Genomic DNA, 26,167 nt, shown 5'->3' with positions numbered 1-26,167 from the left:
ACGTAAAATGGTTGGTTTTATTGCTTAGTGTCATAAGAAGCAAAATGCGTTCAAGTTTCAAACAATATTATACACTGTTGAAATCGCATTTTCTCGAATTGTAGTCTCATTATACCCAAGCTCGCACGAAATAATCCAAGCTATTTTCTCATTACGATTGTCCTTCTCCGTAAGAAAACTTACATAACAGCAACTAAATGAGAGAGCTGCGGAGCTAAAAGGTCACCAGAGCTCAAATTGTCGTTATTTTCTAAAAGTTTAGTTGAACTTAATGAGTAGAACACTGGAGAGGGCTAGAGTTAATCGCCATTAGTAAAGAGAATTAACTGCTAGACTAAACTATTGCAGCTAATATCTTATAACAAACAGTAAAAAAACATCTAAAATATTGGTACATGGATTTTCCGAAACTAAGGTTGCATGTTACTCCTGATGAAAGATAATATAAAAATAGCGGAGCTTAGTAATGGAGATGCTTCATATCTCTAACTAGAGGCTAAGTTAAATGACTAGTTGGTGTTCCTTTTTGATCTTTAATTTTTAGTTTTTAAAAATGTTTAGTTTTCAAAACTTTCGTGTTCAAAATTTAGTCCAATTTATTCATAATTTTCTGTTTGCTAGTCTTATTAATGCATTGTTCTCAACACCATTTTCTTACCGCATATTCTTCTCACAATCAAATTAGTCTCCAAATGTTTTTGTCATCCTTCCAAAAATATTCAAGCAGGGTATATGTCTTTTAACTTACTCTTCAGTATTAATTAAATTTTTATATCAGTCTTTTAACTCAGGCTCTGGTTAGAGATACGGGAATGCTCCATTACCTACTAAGCTCTGCTATTTTTATGTAATCAATAATATGCTTCAGTATTTTGTGTCACTATGTCATCTATTGATAGTCAATTTCGAACTGCAGTTACAATTTGTATCAGACATTTCGGTGAATTATTTCATAGTTAACAAAAAATAAATTATACTTATTGAAAAGTTAAACTTAAATGTCGTATAATAACAGTGTAACATTACAACAATAAAATTAATTGTAAAAATTCAAGAAGTGCACTGATATTTTTAAAAAAATGAAAAAAGTAGCTTAAAAATAAAAATGATAAAGCATTTTATTAATTTTATTACAAACTCTTATGAAAAATGCAATGAAACCAAGATGGCATTTTTTGAATCCATTGTTTAAACTGTTCAGTGAAATATAAATCTTTTAACAGTATTATAAAAATATGAAAAAATAAATAAAAAATATATTAAGATAACAATGGATAACAATAATGACAGAACTGTTTTTGATTCGAAAGAATTCTATCATGCACTAAAAAAAAGCACAGTGATTGGGATGTGATAAAAAATCTTTTGAAACTCCTGAGAAATAGCACCTGAACAGGAAGACTAGCTAGCACTGTAAACGTGAGGACAAAAGCTGTTGTAGCACGATAATGCTTCAGCATACAGGTGAGGTGTGTGTCATCGAACGTAATAAAACACGATGTTATACGTTTTAGATTTCAAGGATCAACGATTTTCATCGATAGAAAAGGTCAAAGTGGTTACGAAGACGATTTATTTAAGAGGAAGCAAAAAATAGTTCATGAATAAGCACCTCTGCCCGCATTGGAAAACTTAGTGTTGTGAGGAAACACTTCAAAGATATTAAATATCACTGTGCACAAGAAATTACTTGTATTGCCAAAATCAAAATCAGTCAACAAACTATCTGATTAGCTTTCTTTATGTAATGATAGGCAACTTATTTTAGAACCATCTCGCTCACGAAAGGCTGGAAATCTTAAGTACTTTATCACCGTGGATGGATTGACTAAGAATTAATAAATCCTTCTCATACATAGCCTTTTGCCTTTTTATTGCCACTTCTGGCCACTAGTGACTAAGATCAAGTTGAAAATGCAAGCAACATGGAGAAAACTCTTTTAACACAAACATGCTCCATCAGCCATCATGGCCTAAAAGCTTGATGGAAAAGTTCCTTCATTCAACAAGGATAGGCTATGTGTGTGTTCGAATTCTACAGTATCACAGGCTTGTAAAACTGTTTCCAGATCAACCGATTACCCTGGAAATGTATTACAGTTGTTGCAAAAAAATGATTTCACCTCCTGTTGTACCACATTGGTTATTGGAAATCTGAAGTGGCAAAAAAACAAACATATTCTGGGCCTGTTACCAGAAATTTTTCAGGCAATTTTTAGCAGAGAAAGGAATGGATTATATTAATGAAAATGTTACATCAGTTAATTGTTGTGTTCTCTGGCAGGACTGTGTCAGCTTGGGATAAAACCGCAATTTCCAGAAAGAAACATCCCCATATGAAACCATATGATTCGCCTTCAGGAAATCAGAATAAACGTAACATGTGTTTAATCATTATTCTTTCCAATAACTAGAACAAAAAGTTTAAAATAATTTTGATAAAATGAAGTTGAATTCTTTTCTCTATTTTTTTTTTAAAAATTCGCCTTTATAATTGATATACAGCGCCACAAAAAATGAACGATACATTATATTTTGTATAATGTGTAGCGCCGATTAGTAAACTCTTATTTTATAGGTTGTGAGTAGATTACAAAGAAGAATAATATTTCCGCTTATTTCGATATGAATTATTTTATTGAATCATTTTGACCGCGATTGCTCCTGTGCTGCAGAGAAACACATTTCTTTGGGCACTTTGATCACTTTAACTTCCTTGTTCCAAACCGGTCAATGGTTATGGAACAAATCCCCACCAGGATATTAATATGATTAAATTACTTCTTACTAGGCATATAGCGGTCATGCGTTCTGTAGCTTCAGGTCATGTACAGTGTGCTACCATGTTCTGAGATATGTTATAACGTAACGGAAAGCATAATTAGACTAAAGTCAACAGCCCGATATAATGTCAAGAGTTTTGAGAGAATGCATATGAAATAAAAAAAGAAATAAAACTGATTAATCGTATAGTTTGTAATTTCTTTAATTATATCAGTATATTTAAGACTAAAACAAACTAAAGAAATACTTGAAATATTAAAATTATCTCCGTTTCTAAATTTACAAGCCCAAGAGTAAAACATTATAGATACATTAGACAATATTACAGCGTAAATAATTATATATTAAACTTAGTAGCCCATTATAAAGCTTTGCGATAACACAACGGGGAAAACAGAATAACAGTATCAAGATAGACTCGGTGCAATGAAAAATGTTTTAATTTGGCTAAGTAATCAGCAATGAGGTTGCTTCATATTTAGATATACTAGACTGAACGAAAGAGTTGATTAAATTTTCAATGTGCTGTTTAACTCCGTGAACTTATTCTACTTAGATTTTCACGTTAACATCCATAGCTGACAAATCTGTTTGATAATCATATCAAATTAATCCGATTTGTATTATTTATGCTCTTCCCACAAAATGTAAAGTTCTAGATGCTATTCGAGAATAGGCATCTTGAACTTTACAGGTCCCAAGAAGCAGTATTTACATGAATCATTCGTGAATCTCCTTAAAAATTACAATATACAGTACTTCAAATGTAAACATGAAAATAAAAATTTACTTACGCCTGACAACATTACAATTTTTCTATAATGTGAACAACATAGTGTTGTCCAGTATTCTAAATTCACGAGATAAGTAGTGTAGTATGATTCTTTTGTGAAGCGTATTTTCCTCCGTGAATTTCAGGAGGAAAAAGCGATCTAGATTTGAAAAGCGTCAATGATTAAATAAATTTTTGGATTTTTTTCATCTTCGAAACAGATAAACTAATCAAATAATAACCACGCACAATTTACAAAGATAATGCATAAAATGTTCGAAATCTGATAACTATCATATTAATATTTCGCTGCTGTGTAAAGAAGAACATCAGATTCAGATTAATCTTCCGTCATGAATATGATCTATTATTCATTTCCATAGTTAAGTCTAAACGTCACTTAAAATATGTAACAAATTCATCTGTTGGTTTTGCATCCTCTAATTCAATGATCTTTTCCTCATGGCAAAGGTGTGAAAAAAAAAGCCTCACTCCCAATAATCACCATTTCAATTAAAATTACTAGTAATTGCAATCGGCTATTTCAGATTTACGTGAAACTCAGCAATTCGCTGACATATCCAAATAAATATATAAATATCAGTGATATTCTCTATCGATGCACATTCTCTATCGATCTTATATGGATAATATCCAGGTATTGCAATGAACTTTGATGTTTCCCAAAAAATTATGTATAGACGCCCTCTGAGAGCTTGAACTCTTCCTATGCTGAAATAAGTATTCGGACAGCACTAGATTTCAGAGAAATCCAAGCTTCGCACAAGTTCACAACGCGCGGGTCTTTCTTTGATCCTGATCACAAATTTCTCCTTCTAGGCATACTTTCTATCAATTCGTGATATTATGATCCAGTATTTTGGCCCTTTCTACACTCAACACGACCAGCAATTCAAATATTTTTGTTGGATGCAATGGTCTACTCCGCAGCTGATATCACAAAATTGTTGGGTTGAGTTCCGGAACGAGTACAGGGCAGTCAATTATTTCCACATTATTTTCCTCAAATTGTGTCAAAACAGCACCTAAAGTACAATGTGTGCATTGTCATATTGAAAAACACGTTACGTAAAACTGTCACCATGTAAGAAGCTTCATGATCCGGAAGTGTTTTATATTCTTGGTGTTCATCTTTCAAGGCACAACAACTAAAGGTTCGGAAGAAACACCATCATCACAAATCTTCACAGGTGAGACAATTCACTTGGGAATATGGTGCTCCCCAAGCTTCCTCCATCCCCATCTGGTCCGGACGAGGTTGTCATGATTCGTTGCTCCGTATCACGAACTTCCAAGCTCTACGGAGCAGTCGCGATGTCTCTTAAGTCAGTGTAATCTGCGTTTTGACTGCCGTACCCCTTCCATATCAGACTGTCAAAATTTCCCTACCGACCTACTGAGTATCCTTTAATCTCCTCTGGTTGTTGTTGTTGGCCTGGTGCATCTCCCTGCGTTTCTTGGTTGAGGTAAAACTGTCGGATTTCTATTCGCTGATAATATGACCTTCAGCTGATTTTACGTGATATAGCCTTTTATCAACGTCTCGAATATGAAATCCTCTAAGTTCCATTAACAACATTACAGGTGTTCGGTATATGGACTGTAATCTGTGTAATAAGCCACATCAACATGTGGGTTATACAAGGCAAACAAGATATATTGGTATATTTCATTCTCACAGGCTGTGTCTCAATAGTTATTTAGAGATATTGATCCTCACCATATTTGATGAGTTCAGAAAGCGATAGTGAACATATAGCACTACAACGCTCTCTCTAATCGTAAATGGTTGAATGAGTACAGATAACGCATATTCTAATTATTATTCTCTACTCTCAACAGCAATATTCACTTCCACCTTTTTTTTTTTTGTGGTCATTCTCGAGCAAAGCATATCAGATAATTAAGCTGTTTCTTTTTCTCATAGCACCAACAGAAAGATATATCAAATATATCAATAAATTAAAGATATGTTTATGCCATTCGTTATTATGATGTTTATGCCTTTTGAAAAAAATTAGGTCCATTAAAATATTCTATATGTGTAATAGTCTGTATGTTCCGAATGCACACAGTGAATGCGACTTCCCTTTTTCATAATCAATTATGGTACCTGATTGAATGGTAAGAATACTTTCTATTTCTTAAAAAAAAAAACATCAGGATAAAACTGATACACATAAGAATTTCTTGTGAACCTCACAGTTTTTATTCAACATAATATACTTAAGTAATAATATTCGATATATAATTTCGCTTCATGTTTTTATGAAATATGTAATCCAGGGAGCAGATGCAATTTTACTTCTTAACAATGCATACTAGTTATATAATAAAACTGACGTTCGGCAATGTGAACTGCTATTTACATAAGAAAAAAAGAAACTAAGAAGAAAAAAATAGGGTCCATTAAAAGCAAATGCTAATCATAACAATGTTATGAAACTATTCAAAGATACTCAAAATTTCCTAGATGTGAATTGTAATCTTCATATCTAGGAAGTATCTGTAATCTTCATTACCAGGTAAATAAATAACTATAGTATGTTATTTATTTACCTGGTAAATAACATACTAAGTAAAATTTTTCAAAGATATACTATGAGAATTGTTCGAAACTTATGTTTTTTGTAATCAATCTGTTTATCATGCTTCAGCCATTGTTTGAAATTGAACTGGAGTATTCTCTCCCTTATACTAATATGAATATAAAAAAAAAACCAAGACAGTGAAAATGACAATAATCTCAAGTCTAAGTAACAAAATTAACTGATCATTTAAGAACGGCTTCCAAGAAATGTAATTTGCCCATGGAATAGATAAGGAATTCCACTACTCTGAGTTGCTGCAAAAAGTTTCTTTACTAATACTGCATATAACACAAAAAAAGAGTTACTGAGTTTCTGATACAGTTCTATAGGAAATTCCATATACACTCCACATATATTATAGATATCTTAAGACGTTAGTACTGTTGTTTAATGATGACTGCAATGTGGCCTGAGTTCCTTGGATTGTGCTACTCGAAACAGTTCATTCATATAATGGATGAAAACAATGAAAACTAATGATTAGTTCTAAAAACTCTCGATTATTGGTTTCTTATTCCATGAACTGTATCCAGACATATAAAAGAAATAGGTAGATCTCCGATGCTACACATGACCATCAATGGTTACATAATACTATTTCTTCCGAAAGAAGGCATCTCAGATCACTACTCCTTTGCCACTTCCCTAAAATGAAGATTTAGACCAGGGGTTCCCAACCCTATGCACGCGGGCACCATGGCGCCCGTCAACCAATTTGTGTGTGCCCGCCGCTGTTCAACCGTGTGCCGTATAGTTTGAAATAATCACGCAACAATTCATGGCATGCTATATGACGTATGACGAGTATTAAACGCATACAATGTAAAGTAGACGCGCATTCGAAGTTGTTCATTCCAGTTTAAGAACTGGAATATCATCGTATTCTCCTAATTATGAAGCACTGGCCAATGAAATGAAATGTCAAAGATCACACTAACTTACATATATATATTTAAATTTTTATATAATGTAAACTTTTAAGTAATAAAACATTTGATTATAATGTAAACTTTGTATGTATTCATTTAACAAACGAATTCAAAAAATTTGCTTGAAAAAATAGATGGTGCCCGTCGCCCTATCGGTATTTTAGAATGTGCTCTAGGAAACAAAAAGGTTGGGAATCCCTGATTTAGACTTTGATGGAGGCATCTTCTCTTCGATAGGTCCCATGACGGAACCGTGTGAGTTCTGTTTAACCTGGAAATATGATAGCCTTTCTCATTAATCAAGTATAATTCTTGCACTCATTATATTGTAACTGATTTGTCATTTAATCCATTAGACAAGGCTTAACAATTAACAAACAAGTTTATTTCTTGATTAATTTACTGCTTTTGCAATTTTCGATGAATGGTTTTGATACAAATGATTTGTGCTTGCAGAATTCTTCTAAGATCGTTACTGCAGTAACTCGTCGATTAGAACAGCAATGCGTGCTACATATCAGCAGTTCCTGTTCTGGAGCTTTGACTTTAGATAATGTCGCTCTTGTTGGTTTTCCTTATCGTCGAGACCTGACCCACGGAAGCACGAAACTGGAAGCATTTGCTTCGCTAATATAATCTGATTCTTAACCCATTCACAGTACTATAGGTTTATATGGGCGGCATTCATATAAAAAATCATAACTATAGCACCAGTGCACAATTGTCTGATGAAAGTCTTTAGGTGGTGGTAGGTGATTTTTCATCACACATCTGGAGGTATTCTGATGCTGTAGGATACTGTTTCATGACAAGCCCGTCACGGAAGGTTTTCAACTCATCTTCCTCAAGATAAGTTGAAATCTTTTAAATAACACTGTATTAAATGCAAATTTCATTAACAAACAGAATATTTTCAATATAAGTTACGTATACGTGCACAGCTGTCCATAGAAAAAAAAAACAGTATCTGGATAACTGTTATGACTCCTATTAGTCAGTTAAAGCATATTTTAAGTAATTTATTTTGAAACGTTAAGGGAAGCAGTTTCGAATGAACTGCTATAAATGATAGGCTCACTTTATAAATGTAAAGTTTAACTTATTAGTTCACATATTACATTTACAAAATATTTATATTTTAACTTTTACAAAATACTGCGCTCTAATCGAGCGAGGCTTTATGTTTTTTTCAAGAAAACCTTACTGCCTACATACAACCTATATTATGGAAACCTTGAATGCTGAAGTATCACGGTACACTGTCCTTTCTCTCAAAATATCACCAAGGTTACAATTCATGAGTCTTACTCTTCTACCTTTCCTTCTGGTGAACCAATTAACAAAGATCTGACATCAAGGTAGAAAAACAGTCTATTTAGTTTTTATGTTATTTATATAACCTTGAACGCCAGGTTTGTCACGATTTCTCTTAAGCCGTAAAAGTAAATTGAGGAGGTAGATTTTGCTTTATTTTATAAAAATAAATTTCTCTAGAAAATAGGTAAATATTTCAGGCAACGTTTTTTATTTGACTAATTCAGAAAAGTGTCGAGAGAGAGAGAGGGGGGGGGGAGGGGATTTCCGTTCAAATTGAAAATTATGAATTTAGCTACCTAAGAATGTTCTGGTGAAACTGGTGAAAAGGAAAAAAAAATGGAAGGAGTGACCTCCCCAGAATGGAGCCATCTCTCATTCTCATTTCTTCGTGTGTGGGGACTAAACAACAAAACGGGGGATAAAAGACAGAAATTGAATAAAAATAAAAATGGAATAAAATACTATACTTTTAGGGGTTTTATAGGTCTTCATTTAGAAATGATATTTGCATAATATAGTATGCCGGTACGTGTTTTTAATCAAAGCCAAACCACGAAAAGATTTGTTTAAGATAAAACACAAGAATGGAAATGTGTATCTACTGTTAAGTTATAATGAAAAATATTATATTATAGTATACATACTGTGAAATAATAGCAATAAAAGTACTAAAGATGAATAACATATTACGTTTGTACAAGTTAATTTAAAATAGTCTTTAGATGGATAAATAAATATCTATTTCGGAACACTAACAAGTTTCAAAACAAATACTTATTTGAATTTTCGTCACTTTATAAACACCATTTCCTTACCGAGGGGGGAGTTGCATCGTAAAATTCGCACGAGGGAAATATTTAGAATTACCGTCAAGACAACTAAAGATAAGGCGAATAGGTCATACCTATGAATTATATGTAGTCATATAGTTCTGTGTTCTTCTCATAAACTACAAAACTGGTTTAGAATTAAGCTAACTGCGAAAGCAAAAATCTTGCATTTCTGAAGAAACGAATGCTGCATCTCATCTTATTTCATCCTTAAAACTGTATGAGAATTTTGTATATTACGTATATAATATGCAGGACTATAAGACAGTTTCAGAATATCCGATTCTAAACGCGAAAGCAATAACAGCGTACCATGTCGACATGGCCGAATACGAGATGGAGAGGGGGGGGGACTTCTGGACCTTCTGAAATAAGGAGATCATGGAGGTGTATTGACTCTTTATAGGTCAAAAAGACAGGGTCAAAAATTGTACCTTATCAAGCTTCTAAACAGCAATATATGAGATGATAATGAAAGCAATTAGGATCTCATTAACTGCTAAATAAGACACTTATTCTTCCGAAATGCTTAACATTTTCAGAAATATAGATCTATTTCTTTTTTTCTTTTTAATTATAGTAATCTGTACGCTATTATGTTTAAATTAATGTTTACGTCCAAAACAGGCCAAACGCGTATACTGAGCTAACCCGAGCTCTGTCGATCGAGCAAGAAAGTGGAGAGAGTAATTCGTCATATTTCAGTATAACACTCCTTGGTAAATTAAGTGGTCAGTTGCAGCGATAAATTTTAATATTTGTATATTATTTTAAAAAATTAGATGCACAATTTTTTCTAATTGCGTGCAGACTTTTTAATTTCAAGAGAGAATAATTTAACTCTCTCTCTCTCTCTCATCGCCCCTCAGTATACTGGTTGAATAAAATTTTAATATTAAAATAAGCTTATATTTGCATCCAACAATTTTGACAGTTTAATCAGAAAGTAATAATATATTTTGTTCTTAATTTTAATAGCAATTTTTAAGTGAGGAACGAATTCGAGAGAAAGACAGAGAAAGCGAGAGAATTCTCTCGTAAATGAAGTGTCGAGCTTTAGTATAAAAGGCGGACAGAAAATGGGGTTAATACAAGGTGTTGTTGGAAAATAGGTTACATGAGTAGTGGTACCAGTACCTGGGGATGTTCCCCTGCTCTTCCAATGTTGCAACGATTGGTTTTTGAGGCAGCACGTACATGTGCCTCGAGCGATACCGAGAAGAGGACAAGTTTCGACCTACGGAAACTTGCCTACAGTTGCTACTCTATTCCCTCCTTGCTTTTCTCGTACGGATATGCGACCCGGTTAAAGGCCACTTAGAAGATTATTCCTGATATTTGTTCTGCATTTTCCTTCTGTAATTGGCGGTGTGTATCACGATGTTGGAGGAGAAAAATATTTGCAAAAATGCCAGCTCGTTGACAGAATATATAAAGAGTAGCCGATTGATCTAGTTCCTGAGCATCTTAACGAGAGAGCAACGTGCAAAAGATTGTAATGATAATCAACACAACTGGGAATTAACACTGTAATCTTTCCAAATTTGGAGCGATTCCTTGACCTTATTTTTTAATTACGAATAAATTCACGATTGTTTGTTCCTTAAAACATGTGGAATGGAAATTATGTATTACTTTTTATTAGAAAAAATAATTGCTCAATGTGCAAATCAGCTTTTGTTAATAGTTCGATTAAGAATGAATTATCATTGAAGAAAAAACATCGATTAACAAAAGCTGATTTTTTCACATTGAGCAGCTATTTTTCTAATTAAAAGTAATGCATAATTTCCATTCTATTTAATTTCCATTTTTTTCTGAATTCCAATAGTAAAACGTTTTACTATTGGAATTCAGAACAAAACAGTGTTCTCAACAGCTATTTCTATGAAATGATTGCCATTTCTTCAGAAGCCACGTGAATTCAAATTACATTTTATGAACGTATTTCCAAGAAGCGGCAAAAAGGATCTCACCAATTTTTTTTCATGACTTAGTATAACTCGCCAGTCTGAGATTCATTGCTTCGGGACAGTGATGAGGTTTCACTTCTCCTAGTCCGTTATGTCTATCTAATGCCTATGTTCTCAAACCATAGTACTCAAGAGAAATAAACTCTTCGGCCGATAACCTGTTGATTAACGCTACTTGAGAAAGGCTCAGAGTATTTATCTCATCGAACATAATGTTTTGAACCCTGATTCATTTACTGACAAGTGTCAAAAAACCAATATGCCACGGAGTCGTCAAAGCGGTCTTCGAATGAAGACGATAGGAGAGAATAATTAACAAATAATTATTAAGTTTCACGGTTCATAAACAAAATGACAGGAAGTATCAGCGAAACAGGAATGTTGCAGAAAGCTGAATTCTTAAAGAATGTTTAAATAAATATTTCTGAACCTAGCTACAAAAAAGAGATATGACCACTGAAAATGCTTGATGAAGTCGGGGATTTGAGATATAGGGAGTTGAGGTTTGGACAGTATGTTGCAAATGTTGCTAAAACTGCTCATATGATTACCAGGTAACTGAAAAACACTCATATAAACAGATTATTATACTTCTTTATGGAGCATTGATAGGGACCCCCCCCCCCCATCTAGACCACCGTGCAGAGATCTGGTCACTTTACTTTCTTGTAGATGAGAAAGAGGTAAAGAGGATCCAGAGGCGAATGACCAAGATGGCAGCAGTTCTATGAAATGCTCCTTATGAGAATACGCTGAAGAACTGTGGGTAGCGGAACTTGGCTGATAGGCGGAAAAGGAGTGATAATACATACACACACGCACGCATACACGCGCACACACACACACACATACAGAGAGAGAGAGAGAGAGAGAGAGAGAGATTACTGAAAGGTGTTGATAGGACTGATATAGAGAAAATGGGGTAGGGAAAAGTAATGATCGTTCCCGGAAATTGAGCAAGAGTTTGCTTGGAGAGTGATGAATGAGTGGAATACGTTACTGGAATCTGTTATGAGTACCATGTCAGTAAATGAGTTAAAAATATGACAGATAATGTGTAAATGTTGGCTAGTTCTAGGCATACTGTTTAGGAACTCCATCGATGAGTCTTCGGACTTCATGGAGTTGTTCGAGTAAGAATAATAATAATATTAATAATAATAAATCATTTTACGTCTTCTTCATCTCTTCCATCCCAGGATGGGTCGAATCCTCTAATTAGAGATTATAATGCATTTAATACAGCCAGCCTCCCATTTCTTTGCTGCATCTACTAAAAGCCAATATATTATGTCTGCAGATATGTGTTAATGAGACCATTTTGAGGAAAAACTGACCAATCGGGAGGAAAACATCTTCCTATGAATTATAAAGCTTCTTTGCGTCATAGAAGGGATTCGAATCCAGTTTCTTCCATCCAAATGAGCTCCATCGAAATCAAATGAGTTATAGAGACTCATTTATACTACAAATGATATAGAATGATACTAACTGTTAATAATGTTGCATTACTGGGACTATTATCATTTACTCATAGTCCTTAAAATCCGTGATATAGCAAACAAATCATCTGAAGCTTGCTTACTGAAAATTTGAAGAAATAAGAAAAAAGAAAAATATGGCCTCCCAGAAAGATGCCGACTTATCTAAACCTTGGTCCATCCACAGCAATTATTACAATAGGTGCGTACACCTCCGTGGGTAATGTTGCGTGACAAAATTATATAACGAGTAAGGAAACGATTGCGGATAGTCACAAAAAATAGTGAGACCATTCGTTATTAGAGCAAGTGAGCCTACAGCCAGTTTTGTCGTAAAATGAGTTTGTTATACCTAATTCGTTGTTTTACCTAATAAATAGTTTATACCTCATTAAAGCAATTAGAGATTTTTTTTTAAAAAAATGTTATCTTTTCAGATCGTTTCAAAATGGAAGTCACTGAACTGTCGCACACATGTGTCCGTCTTTTTGTTTATATGACCGAAGTAAGTAAGCTATGAGGGCAGAGTATTACGTCTGTTAATGTGTATGTTCTTACTTGTTATGTGGAATGAAAAGCTCGAGTTTCCGGGAGGAAAAAAATCCCTGTCACTTCTGTATGAGATGGACTAACTTACCTTTGGCTGGAAAGCTCTTACCCAGATTTTGACCCAGATCTTTCCAGCCGAAGGGCAAATGTCGAGAGTGCGCTATAGAGGGCCATGCGAAAAAATGGACAAAAAGAATCTAATTTAAAAAGATGAATTTCTCAGAAACTAACCACATACTTTTTATAAAGTGCAATACACTTCTACCACAGGGAAACAGTTATTCCGGTCTGTTCGATTTATCGTATGATCATTTGAAAGCAATAAGAAAGCGAATACTGCTGTCAAAACATGAAAAATAGTCTGCACTAGATCTTCAGTTATATTTTCGACATATTTACGTTTTCTTAAATTTTAACTCAAACGAATGGACACCAAAGTTTCTCCAAATTGTTGAACAGAGAGAACACTGACGCTCTCCGTTTATCAACTTCTTATAGGTAATAACCAAGAGAAGTGAACTTATAAACCCAGCCTAGCCATTGAGAAAGTCCGCATGTCAAGGTGAAAGCAATAGTCGTCTATTCTCAGGGTGAGCATAACGAATCGCCAAGCTTCAAGACGTGGCTGTGCATTCAGATGTGAACTCTAGCGATTAATATTGAACTTTTTCAAGCCACTTCACACCTCCAATAATCATAGTGGAAAGCCGATTCATCTCCTACATAAAGGCATTCACAAGCATCCCTCCCTGAAGCGGGAATCGAACCCAAGACTATTAGCTGGAGAGCAGAGACGTTATCTACTTACCCAACCAGATTTTTCTTCATTAATCGTCAACTTATGTAAAAACTAATATTATTTTTTGGATCAGAGGTCATTATATACTCAAATCTAATTGCACTCCAAGAATCCTAATATTATTTTGATATAACACATTATAAAAGCGAGAAACCATAAAAGTATTCTTCTGTAAAAATTTCGGTCAGTAATAAAGCTATTGTGAAAGAATTTTAATGTACATGATAATGAATGCACTAGAAAATTGAAAAAATTAATAGTCGTCGAAATGTTTTTCGAAAGTAATAAAACCTGTCTCCAATTTAGGTGGACTCTATTACTTCACTGCACTCTATACATTTAACCTACACATTTTTCTATTTTTGTTCCATTATTTGAGGACCTGGCTTATATCCAAGTCCTCAAATTCTCTCTAAATAATGAAAATCAAATTAGATAACAGAAAGAATATAATAAATTAAGCTTAAGGTTGATTACTTGGAATAAAGTACAGACTTTTCAACAGATTAAGCTAATGATTATGCCCACAGATATCCATGATGTTTGCCTGGAACTACAACTATGAGAGTAGTATATTGTGTCTATTAATTACATACATTCTTGTGGTCAGTTTGTCTGTTTTTCATTATGAGGAATCCGAATTTTCCGAGAGTAAAAACCTTCGTACGAGGCAGGCTGATTAATTTAGTTGAAAATTATGAAGATTCTCAGCATCCTAGACGATATTCTAACAGGTTATTCCAATGATTCCAGCCAGAGGATATCATCAATATAGTAAAAGTCATTACCGAGGTAGAAATTCTTCGCAAAAATTTACACAGAAGAAATGGAAGACTATCCCGTCATCGTCAAAAAGACGAGAAGCATATTCCATGAAATGAGGTTTAAATTTGTACGGAGTTGATGCAAAGTAAATGTTCTAAATGGTTGAAGAAATAAAAAATTATCTTTTGCGTTTTCTGTTGTCTCTTCAGGAAAGCAGAGAATTTAATTACCGTCCATATGCTGAAAAATAAGAGATGCAGTATAATTATGCCCAGAGCTCGACAAATGTGCTCGCCCACCCACCCTGTGGCAAGTAGATTTTTCCAGCTGCGGAGTGGCTACAGACTGGACAAAACAGAATATTTTACTCAATAAAAATCTAGTGCAATAAGCAGTAGATGTTAAAGGAGACAGCATTGTTATTGTTTATCCAAAACGTTTGGAAACAGGTAGGCAGCCAATCGCCAATGCCTACGGATCAGTGCAGAATGCATTTCTAAAGAGTATTATAGATGGAATACAATTTTCCTAATCTTGATCAGCATTAGAATTGTAAGTGTTTCTTTTGCAGCGACCTTGGGTGAAGTAAGTTACCACGGCTATATAGACATCATATAATTAAAAAAGAAAACCCAGAAATTTCGGTACAAGGATCTGCGATATTTGTTCCTTTTTTCCGAATTTATTGGAAACTCAGGTTTGAACAACAGACCAGAATTTATATAAATACTGTATATTGTTACGAGACATTTTCTTTACTTCAAACTTCTTAATATGCCTGTTGGGGATATTTCAGGATATGTGAAGTTGAGCGAAGAATAAATATTTAAATTCGATATCAAAACTATTTCAATAACTCAATCTGAAAGAGTTTGAATAAGAAAAAAAGGGAGTCCAATCAGAAAAAAAAAAGATGAATAAAAATTATTGAGGAGCTCATTCCATTTGATGTTATTGTGTCAAAGAACATGACAGAGAGTTGCAGCGAAAAGGGCGTGGCGTAGGAGAGAGTCTTCCCTAAATGATAGCTTGTTACCTAACGAGAACTATAATCTTAGGTATCACGCGAAAGGCTATTGATGAGGAAAAGTTCATTGTGTTAGGAAATGGCACGATTATCTGATTAGTTGGTGAGAAAACAACCGATTTGAATTAAATCATTATGGAAAGGAAGTGTTGGCATCTCTCCCAAACTGGTCTGTCAAGTTAACTGGGAGCTTGAACTTTTGGACATTAAATTCGTCAAGAGAGATGGTTTGCGTAGAAAATAAATCGAGAGACGGGGATGAAAAAAAAAATAAGAGATTAAGGTGCTTTGCAGAGTTTACAGTTTACATCAGCGCACAGTGAATAAATCTGGCAAAATGGAGTAAGGACATTTTCATATTCGCTGGCATACAACGTTTGAGTTCATGCATGCACAAATATTGATACCATCTTCATCGTGAAATAACGATGGACCGATTACTTTGGAGAGTTCAGATGGACAGTATTTGTGGAGTTTGCCAACTGAGATTCTAATAGAATTATGATTTTTTTTATTAATCAAACTAACGGTTCACTTCAGTCATCTTGAAACCGAGCATAGTTCGTAAACATAAGTTGGAAAAAAAGAGCTTTGTAGTTTTCTATAAAACTCTTACCCAAGAACAACTATAAATCTCTTGCACATTTCACACGATGCTTTTCAAGTCACTTTAGACTCCAATATGCATATCTTAACTTCACACTTGGTGATGAAATTCATTTGCCATCTGATATGAGTAAATGCCACTTTTAAGACAAAATCATACAGTGACCAATTACGAAAAGTTTTAAGGACAGTGGTTGAGGAAAGTGATAATTCAGTTTGTTCCCACCTCCAAAAAATAAATAAATAAACGTGGTGTCCTTACAAGCAAAAAAATATAAAAAGATATAGATGGAGTCTTCGGAAATCAGTCAGAAGAATTTTGGTATCAGATTGGCTCAATGGAAATTTATGTGTTTAAACATATAAGAGATACATGATATATCAAAGACAGCCAGCTCTTTATTTGAGAGATAAACTGTATAAAGTGAAAGAAAAACAACTTTCGTATTTTGAAATTATGGATGTTAAACAAGTACTTTTATTTTTTATTTTTGAAACAAAATCAAGCCAGTTTTAAAGTGGCAAAGGGAGAGGTTTCTTTCCTGTTCAATGGACGATGATTTTGTATAATACTTCTCGATGTTTAACAATCACTTCACCTAAGCTCACAGTAATCATTTATAACATAATAGGAACAGAAAGCAGAAAGTATCGTAAAAGCAGAAAGGAACTACATTTAGTCTCCTTCTTTTCTGGAATAATATTACGCCTTTAATCTTTCTTGATATTACCATTACAGTCTTTATAGTTATCTCAGCAACTAATTATATATGATTACTTTCCTGTTTTGCTCTAGACATAACGCTAATTCTGATCAACTCTGAATTCTGAATAAATTTCGCATTCTACCTACCATCAAATAGTATTCTACACTTTGCGATGGTTTCTCGGAAAGTTTCTTTATCCCCTTCCCCGAAAGCTCAATCGTAATGCTAATCTTACTTCGAATGATAAAGCAAATCTTACTCTGAATGATAATCTCCAAAGCAAATCTCCTTGGCATCCATCTACTACGTGTCATGCTTACGCCAAGATGTGATGGCTCCTGCTGTATTGAGGGAAGTGTGAAGTGGCACACTTTAAAAAAGAAGGTTGAATAACCCAATGTAATTGTCAATGACCGTTTTTAGTTCTATTTGCACTAGTCTAGTCTGAAATCTCTGTGATGTCTTTATTTTGGTTGCATTTGTTATGAGGTGGTAACTTTCGAAATATCATTGCTATTGATAAATAAAAAAACATGTAACGATACACATAAATGGTGACTCATGGCTCTGGTATTTCAAGGAGTGTTGCCTTTCCTGACGTGCAATCATCTAAAAAGAAATAAAATATAAGAATAGTAAAATATCTAGTGCTGAGCTAAACTAATCGTTAAAATCAACAACGATACAGTTTTTGTACAGTTTCACAGTAAATACAACTTAAGGCGTAAAAGAAATTCGCGTGACCTTGCATTTTGAAATGAAAAGTTGGAAGTGTTATTTTTAAAAGAGGGATCAAACATTATGAAAGTTCTTCATCCTGTTTCTGCATTTGTGCAATAAAGTATCACTGAGACAGTAACTGTGCAAAGAATTTATGGGAGAGCGTGTTTGTAAGTGTTTCTTCTAATCTTAACTTTCACCGATATGTGGAAGAAAAAATACGTTAGAAATATCTAAATAAATGTCTAAACCAAATTAATCGCGGCAGCCTTTCATATGAATAAACGAAGTGTTTTGAAGAAAGCAAGAGTTTCTTAAACCCTATTTATTTCCAATAATTAGAATGTGGCTAATAAAAAGTGAAAGACAATGACACCAATATTATTAAGCCGATAACAGATATCATAAAGGAACATTGTATGTTACTGTATACAGACCTTAACATTAATCTGTTCATAGATCATGCGTACAAAAGCTGTTGAGAGTTGTCACTCCTATCTCAAAGCATTAACGAAGGAGTTTATCTTGATTAGACCCTCATTCTGAGCAATAGCTCATCCTACAGGTTATTGTCTTATGTTATTCTCTTCAATCCACAGGTTTTCTCATTGTTCTGTGATATAAAGCATTAGGCAGTTGGAAGCTTTCAGTCAGTACAAAAAATTACTACAGTTACAAGAACAGTTGTCTACAACATCGACGCAATACCTAGCAGTCATGATTCCATGCACTATGTCCAGTTACCCACAGCCTCCCCCCACCCTCAAAAAAATAATAAAGAAAAGAAAAGAAATCCATCATTCAAAATCCCGAATTCACACTACTTCATCATGACAACGACACCTAAACTTCATCCTTGGGAAACACTCAGTTAAAAAAAAAATTCCTGATTCTTCCTCCATCCAAAAAAGAACAATCAGAATGGAAGAGGGTGCATGAAATCATGAATGATATGTCCTACATCGATGTAGAAGACAATTTTTATGTCCACCTTTCGAGACTAATAATTGTCCGTAAAATGACCGTGAAGCAATGGAAATCGATCCACAAGACCTATTTTCATTGCTCACAATCTTGCGTCTAGGTATTGACTATACAGTGATTTTCAACCTTTTCCCATAATACGGCATACCTAGACTAATTATTAAAATTCACTAAAAATATATTCTTTTAATTTTTTTGATGATCTGGCAAACAAATAGGCATAATTTTGATTGATTTACACACACAAGAAGAGGGAAGACCAGACACTAATAAATAAATGCGCAAATTATGATATTATTTCTTTCAATTAATTTGTTTTCATAAATCTCGCGGCACACCGGTTGAAAATCGCTGGACTATATCAATCGATATATAGCCAATACCAATACCAATATCTATATATATTCGCTACTGTGAAAAATGTATTTCTTAACAGCTAGGAAAGTAATTAAGCATTCCCTAGCCCACTGTTGGCAATGTCAAACAAATGGAATCAATAGGTAAGTCAATAAGTCAACACTAAGCTCAAAATACCATCAAATAGGATTAAAATACTGATTAACAGGAACCACATTCTTCGAAAAAGCTTGTTAATCTTGGCGTCAAGCCCAATAATATCTGTGTTTTTAAATGCTGACAACTACAAGCAGTCCCATATGGGTTCCAAAATACGAAGAGAGCTGTAAATTTTGCAATTTCACCGAAGAGGTACGAGAGTTCTAAGGACAAGTCAGCTCCTGTCAGTTAGTATTTTAGGCTTACCTTTACCTGCGTGATCTGCTGACTCCTATTTCTTCAGTACGTTGCGAATTGGGAACTCAGAAAAGCTCAACCGCTATGCAGTATCGCGTAGACATTTCAGCTATATATATATATATATAAAACCGTGCCAACTCATTCTCTTTGGAAAAATTATCTATAAGCACTTGAACTACACTAGTACGCTTTGATAAAATTTAAAAAAAAAAAACTAACTCAGTAACACAGCTTAGTGCTTACTGATAATATAAAAATAGTAATAATATATACAGGAAGGAAATACTTCCTTCCTGTATATATATATATATATATATATATTATCACTAAAGCCTGCATTGTGAAAATTTGTACAAACTTAAGAATCTTAACGTATGAAAAAAATTTTATGTTCAGAACAAAGGGAGCAATACCGTAATGAATAAGGATCAAGTGGCTGAGGACGGGATCATTAATCAATCTAACTGAACTTCGAACAATGTCAAGGATGTCTAGACTGCCACCCAAAACATTCAGCTGATATTGTGAAGGAATGACAAATGTCGGATTTGTACAAAGTTTGTACACGTTAGTCTAGCGAAATTTACAATACTTTTCTTGTAAACACTGAAGTTGTTATACGAGGTTCATACTAAGATTTGAGATTAACATTAATCAACTAAGAAGAAAAATATCGGTTCTCGTCTGAAGCTCTGGATAATTATCATAGGCGCGGATGGATAAACAGAATTCTTATTTCAGAAATAAAAAATGTAAATGCGCATAAGAGGCAGTAAATTATCTAGACTGTTTTTATCAATAATTAACTCAGTTAACTAAAACGTTAAGCATATACCAGCATTGTTTCTGGCGGAACCAATCGAAAAATCCATTGGTGTATTCTTGTCTGCATGCTCGTTTTGAAGTATATTTACAACTGAGTGCATTCTGTATTTAGATAGAAAAACTTGTCGAATTATATCTAGAACAGTCTCTCATAACTGACATGATACGACTTTTCTTTACAGATTTTCTAATTTTAAATCCGCAAAGGAGACAAACTGGTCGTAGAGAACACGCGATTAACAGACATAATACACTCGCCTTACGACTTGAGTCGCTTTGATGGATAATCCACACATTGTTGACATGAATATCTTTATAGTGGAGTCGCAAGTGCGTGTCTTTTCGGATGTCAAATTTTCAGTTCGAATTCCTTCTAGGACGCGAAAAACATTTATGTGTTTTTCAACCGTGGGTGAGATAGCTGGCCTCAATATGAAGATTGCAAAGTTGTCTTTCCAGAAAGCCAGATTTTTCCGTGCAAAACAGACACACCATAGAATACACATAAACCATGTAAATGGGAGATGAAATAATTGGAACTCATTGATCCGTACTCTTAAATCATTTATAGCTGTTTATCGGTACGTGGCGTACTAGTGTGAAGTTAGTGGTTGTTTCTCATAGTTATTTAACTTAAAGAAACAGTCATTGCCATTGCTGTACCATAAAGAGAAGGATAACTATAATGTTTAGAAATTCTTAACTTTTATTTTCTATGTGATTTTCCCATCTTTTTATGCAAATTATAAGGATTTTTTTCCTTTCCTCCTCCATTCTATCCACCCAATTTAATTTTGTAACCTTTTCTTCCTTATCGGTTCACAAATCTACGAATCCTTCCCATATAAGTCGTCCTCAGCGAGGAAGGTTGCACTCAACACCCTACTAGATATGATTTTCGATATCACTTTGTTCCGTAACTGTTTGGTAAATGTTTGCCAAAGTAAAGGAACATGTGTATACTTATCTTGAAAATTATAAAGAATGATAGCAATCATAATCACCACTGCCAATTACGGAAAATTATGATAAACCTAAACCTATAAAATATGAATGACTCACAATAAATGTGAATCAAAAAATAGCATTTGAGGTCGCGCTTTTTCACAAGCAATAAGTGGTATCCTTTGGAAAACAATGCATTCTTTGAGACATTTATGAATTGAGAATTAACGTTTTTATGCAGTAGCAAAGTATCACCTTGACTGACTTAAAAGGTCGAGTTAGTTTGTCAAGACAAAATAATATCCAGAATTCATTTCTTTCATTCTCGTAATTTCTCGTTTTAGGTGGATTTCGCAAATATATATAATTGTCAGTTACATTCGTTTTGTCCATCCCTCTATATACAAATCATAGCACTTCCCTGGAGGACAAATATTTATAATAGTTTTTAAATGTCATCTTAATATCGTAATAATTACTATACATGTAATTACTATACATGGAATTGCTATACATGAAATCACTATACATGGACAATACATAGGTATTGTCCATGTATAGTAATTTCAGTCATACTGGCCTCGTTGGTGAGTCTTCATTTATTCAACTAAGAGATCATGGGTTCAAATCCTACTGCAGGCATATTTGTAAACGTCTTTAGGTAAGACCATCAACTTCCTCCTCCTTATAGGAGAATTGAAGTGGCCTATAAAGTTCCATGTTTGGTCTCTAGAAAAAAGTATCCGAAGTACTTAACCGTAATCCCACCCACGGCACTCATGCTGGTATGCAGCCTTTCAGGGAGAGGATTCACGCAAAAAAAACTAATAAAATAGTGTGATAATTTAAGCATATTTTGTCGGAAAGATCCGGGTTCGATTTCCGTCGGTGACGTGACGAACCTTTATGTACGCACAACAGTTTAAAAATGACTTAAAGACAATCGCAAAAAAACGTTTTTTTTTTATTCTCCTACTCCTTTCCTCTTCCTCCTCTGCACGTAGTATCATTCAATGGTTTTCTTCCAGTGCAATTTAATGCTTAAATTTCCTTTGAAACACTCAACACAACTGAACTGAAATGAAGGTTTCATTGAGGATGGTTCGTAACCACCTTTCTTATCAAAGTTGGGATATTATGTTTAAGGTCGCTCTTGGCAATTTTGGCACAATCAGATCGACAGAGGGCTGGATTGTAAAGGACGGGGGGAAAAAATAAAATACCGTACATGCCACTACAAGATGTATCGTTAAACGGATTGTGACCAGCTATTTCTCGACTTTCTGTTTTACCTAATTCATCAAAAAGTGATATCTCAAAACAATATCATAGAAAGAAATAAGGAAATGATTGCAAACAAATAACTATGCTCTTAATAAAGCATACCTGTGTTATAATACTATTCATAACCACAGTCATTAAACCCTGACTCCTTTTGGCATATAATCATATTAAGTGTAGAATTATTATTAATATTATTAGTTCGAATGCTTTTGTCACATTTCACAAATAAAATAACCTAACTCAGACTGAAATCAGAACTGAATTATATGGACATCGTCTTGTGTACATCTTAAAAAACAATTTTTCAACTCCAACAATGTTTTTCCTAATTCGAGGTTTTACAAATATTCCGATTGAATTTTTCCATGAAATCAGTCAAGCCAGATAACTGGAATAATTTACGCACAGAGGGTCAGACAAAAATAATTTAAGCATGTACGTATCATGGTGCGAAACTTAACGAAAGAGAGAGAGAAAAAAAACGAAAGAGAGAGAGAGAGAGAGAGAAATACTGAGAAAGCAAGTTTGGCTAGGGTTGTTATGAATTATGACCGAAGCAACTATGATACTAGTATATTTATGTTTATTAATTGCGTGCGTTATTCTATCCGGTTATCATATTATATTATATGCAAAATTATATAAATAAAACATAGAAAATATAGGAAATTTTTGGAAAGAACATGGAAGATAAATATCATTAAATAGTAAAATGTTTTGGCGGCTAGTAAGAAGTTGAGAAATGAAGGAAAGAGTTTCATAAAAGAATCAAAAAATAACATAGGCAGTATGAAAACTTAAGAAAATCATGGAGTTCTTGAGTCTTAAAATCTGTTTGGTCAAGTGTATAACAGGTCTACTTTCTAATACGTTGCCAATCTAACTACAGCATGGATATTTCTGAAAGTTTTAGGTGGGAAACGATTTTCGTCACCGGAATAAGATCATAACCCTATGTATTCGAGGCCAGATGTGGCTTGAAAAAGAAATGTGATATTTTAATACCGTGAGCGGATTTCTCAGGTTACCGGAGCTTCATAACGCCCACGGTACTAAAATGTAAAATGTACAACACGTTTACAACCTTTTCATTGAGATTCACAATAGATACTTTGGAAAATTATTAAATGGTGTAATAAATGATGAACAGCCGGATCAAATGTGCAGAAGAATGTACAACAGTAAAACAATCTTGAAGTAGAAATATGCCTTCTGAATTATGCAGTGGCTACACTACATAACCAGAAAGCTGGTCACATGGTAGCATCTCATGAATGGAATAGAGCTCTCACTTGGCAAAAACGAAGAAGTCGGGTTTAGGCCAAATACGAATTGCTCAAGACTAGATGCATATGTTACGATACATGGTAGAGAAATAATAGAAATATAACACGCTTTGCTCTCATAAAACATAGAATAACAAAAAGGAAAAAAGTCGTTGAATTAACTAAATTTGAAGTTGCCAAAAAACGGCGATTGATTCAACAATTCATTCACTTGGATAATATCCTGGGGGGAGTAGTATTCTTTCTAAAATAAATTTTCAAATTTCAGCTGCTATCGTTTTTAATTTAATATAAACTGTTTTAAAGGAGAGTTCGGTTTGAGTGCGAGGGTCATTATTCCGGGGTTTTCAAAAGAATCAACACTACATTAACTCTGCAACTAAGAATTCTAACAACAAAGGTTATTTAGTTGCATGCCAATCAGATACAAGTATACGAACATTTCCGCATTTAATAATCATAATCATACTGAAAAACGTAAATGTGCACTGGGATTAGACCTACTCGACTAATTCAATAGTGTCAACATGTCATTTTGAGAAAATATAATATAATCTAAGAAACGTAATGAATAATCTAGAAAGCATTTTATTAACCTAGTAACGTTTCGTATCAATAGTTTTCAAACCTGTTTTTGCGATACCAGTACCACTTGAAGGGTGGCTACGTGCAAAAAGCAAGCATCTCAAATCTTATAGTGGAAGAAAGAAAACTAAAATAAGCAGTTTAACAACTCGTTTTTTATTCATTTATTTCATTTTGTAATTTTATCAGTGTCCTAATTTGATTAAAAATTTTGCGACAGCTATACGATTAGAATGGAACTTATTTAAAGTAATATTCCAAATATCGAATTACTTCAGGTGGCAGATAATTTTCTATACTGGTATAAAATCAGACATTGGAGGCTTAAAATAGCTCCGGATGAAATACCATGTTTGGTCTCTCGAGCATGATTCCACATTATCTAACTCACAGCCTAAAACGTTTTTGGAGGGGAAGGGGGCTTTAAAAAACCTGAGGAAATCTAGCCCGCTTAAAGCAGTTAGATTTTCTTGGCACATCTTATTCATTCCTCCCTTCTTGAGAAAGCTACACTCCTAATTGATGAAAACTATAACAGAATTTCGCAAAAAAAAAAGTAGAAAGAAAAAAACGTTCTTTAACTCGATATTACAAAGTTAAAAAAGATAAGAAAGCACTGCTTCTGCATAAATGTGTGCTAATTTTGCACTATGAATGGATGAGATTATTGATGATGACATTTACTTGTAAATGACATTTTTATCTTTGAACTAATTTGATCGTTAATCCCTATTTTTAGAAACGTAAAAAGAAAAAGTCTTTATTGAGTAATATGCTGAAATAGTTGGCGCATCTACGCAACAAGTGATTCTGCAGGTTGATTCATGAACTTTTTTTTTATTTTCCAATTCACAGTTTATTTATTATCTATTCAGAAATATGCAGAAATTACGAGTTCCGTATAAATAATATGTAACTTCGCTTTTCTCTTTTTGCATCTAGCGATTAAATTCAGCTTAAAAAAATAAAAAAAGCCTTTCATTATTATCTTAATTCGTTATATTTTTTTTCGTCGAGAAGCGTCACAACAATACATTTTTGTAATGAAAAGCGCAAAATTAAATCTTAATTTTGTTGAAATTAAGATTTAATTTGTTGAAATATAAATAGAAAGAATATAAAAAGAAAAATAAATATAAAAAAACTACAATTGTAAAGATTTGTCTACAATATTTTCAGTACCGAATTAACTATTTAATACGGAATTTATCTTGGTACCTAGTAACTCATTATTATTATTATTATTATTATTATTATTATTATTATTATTATTATTATTATTATTATTATTATTATTAGTGTACGCCTTTATTCTCTCTGTAATATAGCGAATATTCTATTTCGCAATGGCAGTCTTTGAATTTTTTGGGTTTTAGCTAAAACGAATAACTCTGCTGAACTGCAATAGTCGAGAATAAATGAAGTCAACAGGTAATACTGGTTCTTATTAAATTTTAATATCTTTTATTACGTATAGAAATCCAAAGAGACCTCGTAGATCAGTTACTTTCGACGATACCTTTTGGTTGGAAAAACCTGAATTCCAATCCCGCCTAGGAAACGAAGAATCTTTATCAAACTTTTATATTTGAAGGTGAGTTAGGAAAAGTTTCTCCAAAGTTCCTCCTCCC

General features: G+C 33.7%; 1 protein-coding gene across 12 annotated transcripts in view; it reads right to left on the bottom strand.

The window, feature by feature from the left end:
• Positions 1–26,167, bottom strand: part of LOC150099022 (uncharacterized) — a 589,139-nt gene that overhangs the window by 437,422 nt on the left and 125,550 nt on the right. The window contains exon 1 of one of the 12 annotated variants that reach the window (XM_090405636.1): positions 17,411–17,427. The exons of the other annotated variants lie outside the window; for them this stretch is intronic. The gene's annotated coding sequence lies outside the window, so the exon portion shown is untranslated. Of the gene's footprint in view, positions 1–17,410; positions 17,428–26,167 lie in introns of those variants that run through there. 12 annotated transcript variants of the gene reach the window in all.

Source organism: Typopeltis vanoorti, chromosome 15 (assembly GCF_054136105.1).
Source record: "Typopeltis vanoorti isolate ZY-2024b chromosome 15, IOZ_Tvanoo_1.0, whole genome shotgun sequence".
NCBI lineage: Eukaryota > Metazoa > Arthropoda > Arachnida > Uropygi > Thelyphonidae > Typopeltis > Typopeltis vanoorti.
This window is presented reverse-complemented; position numbering and strand designations above follow the sequence as displayed.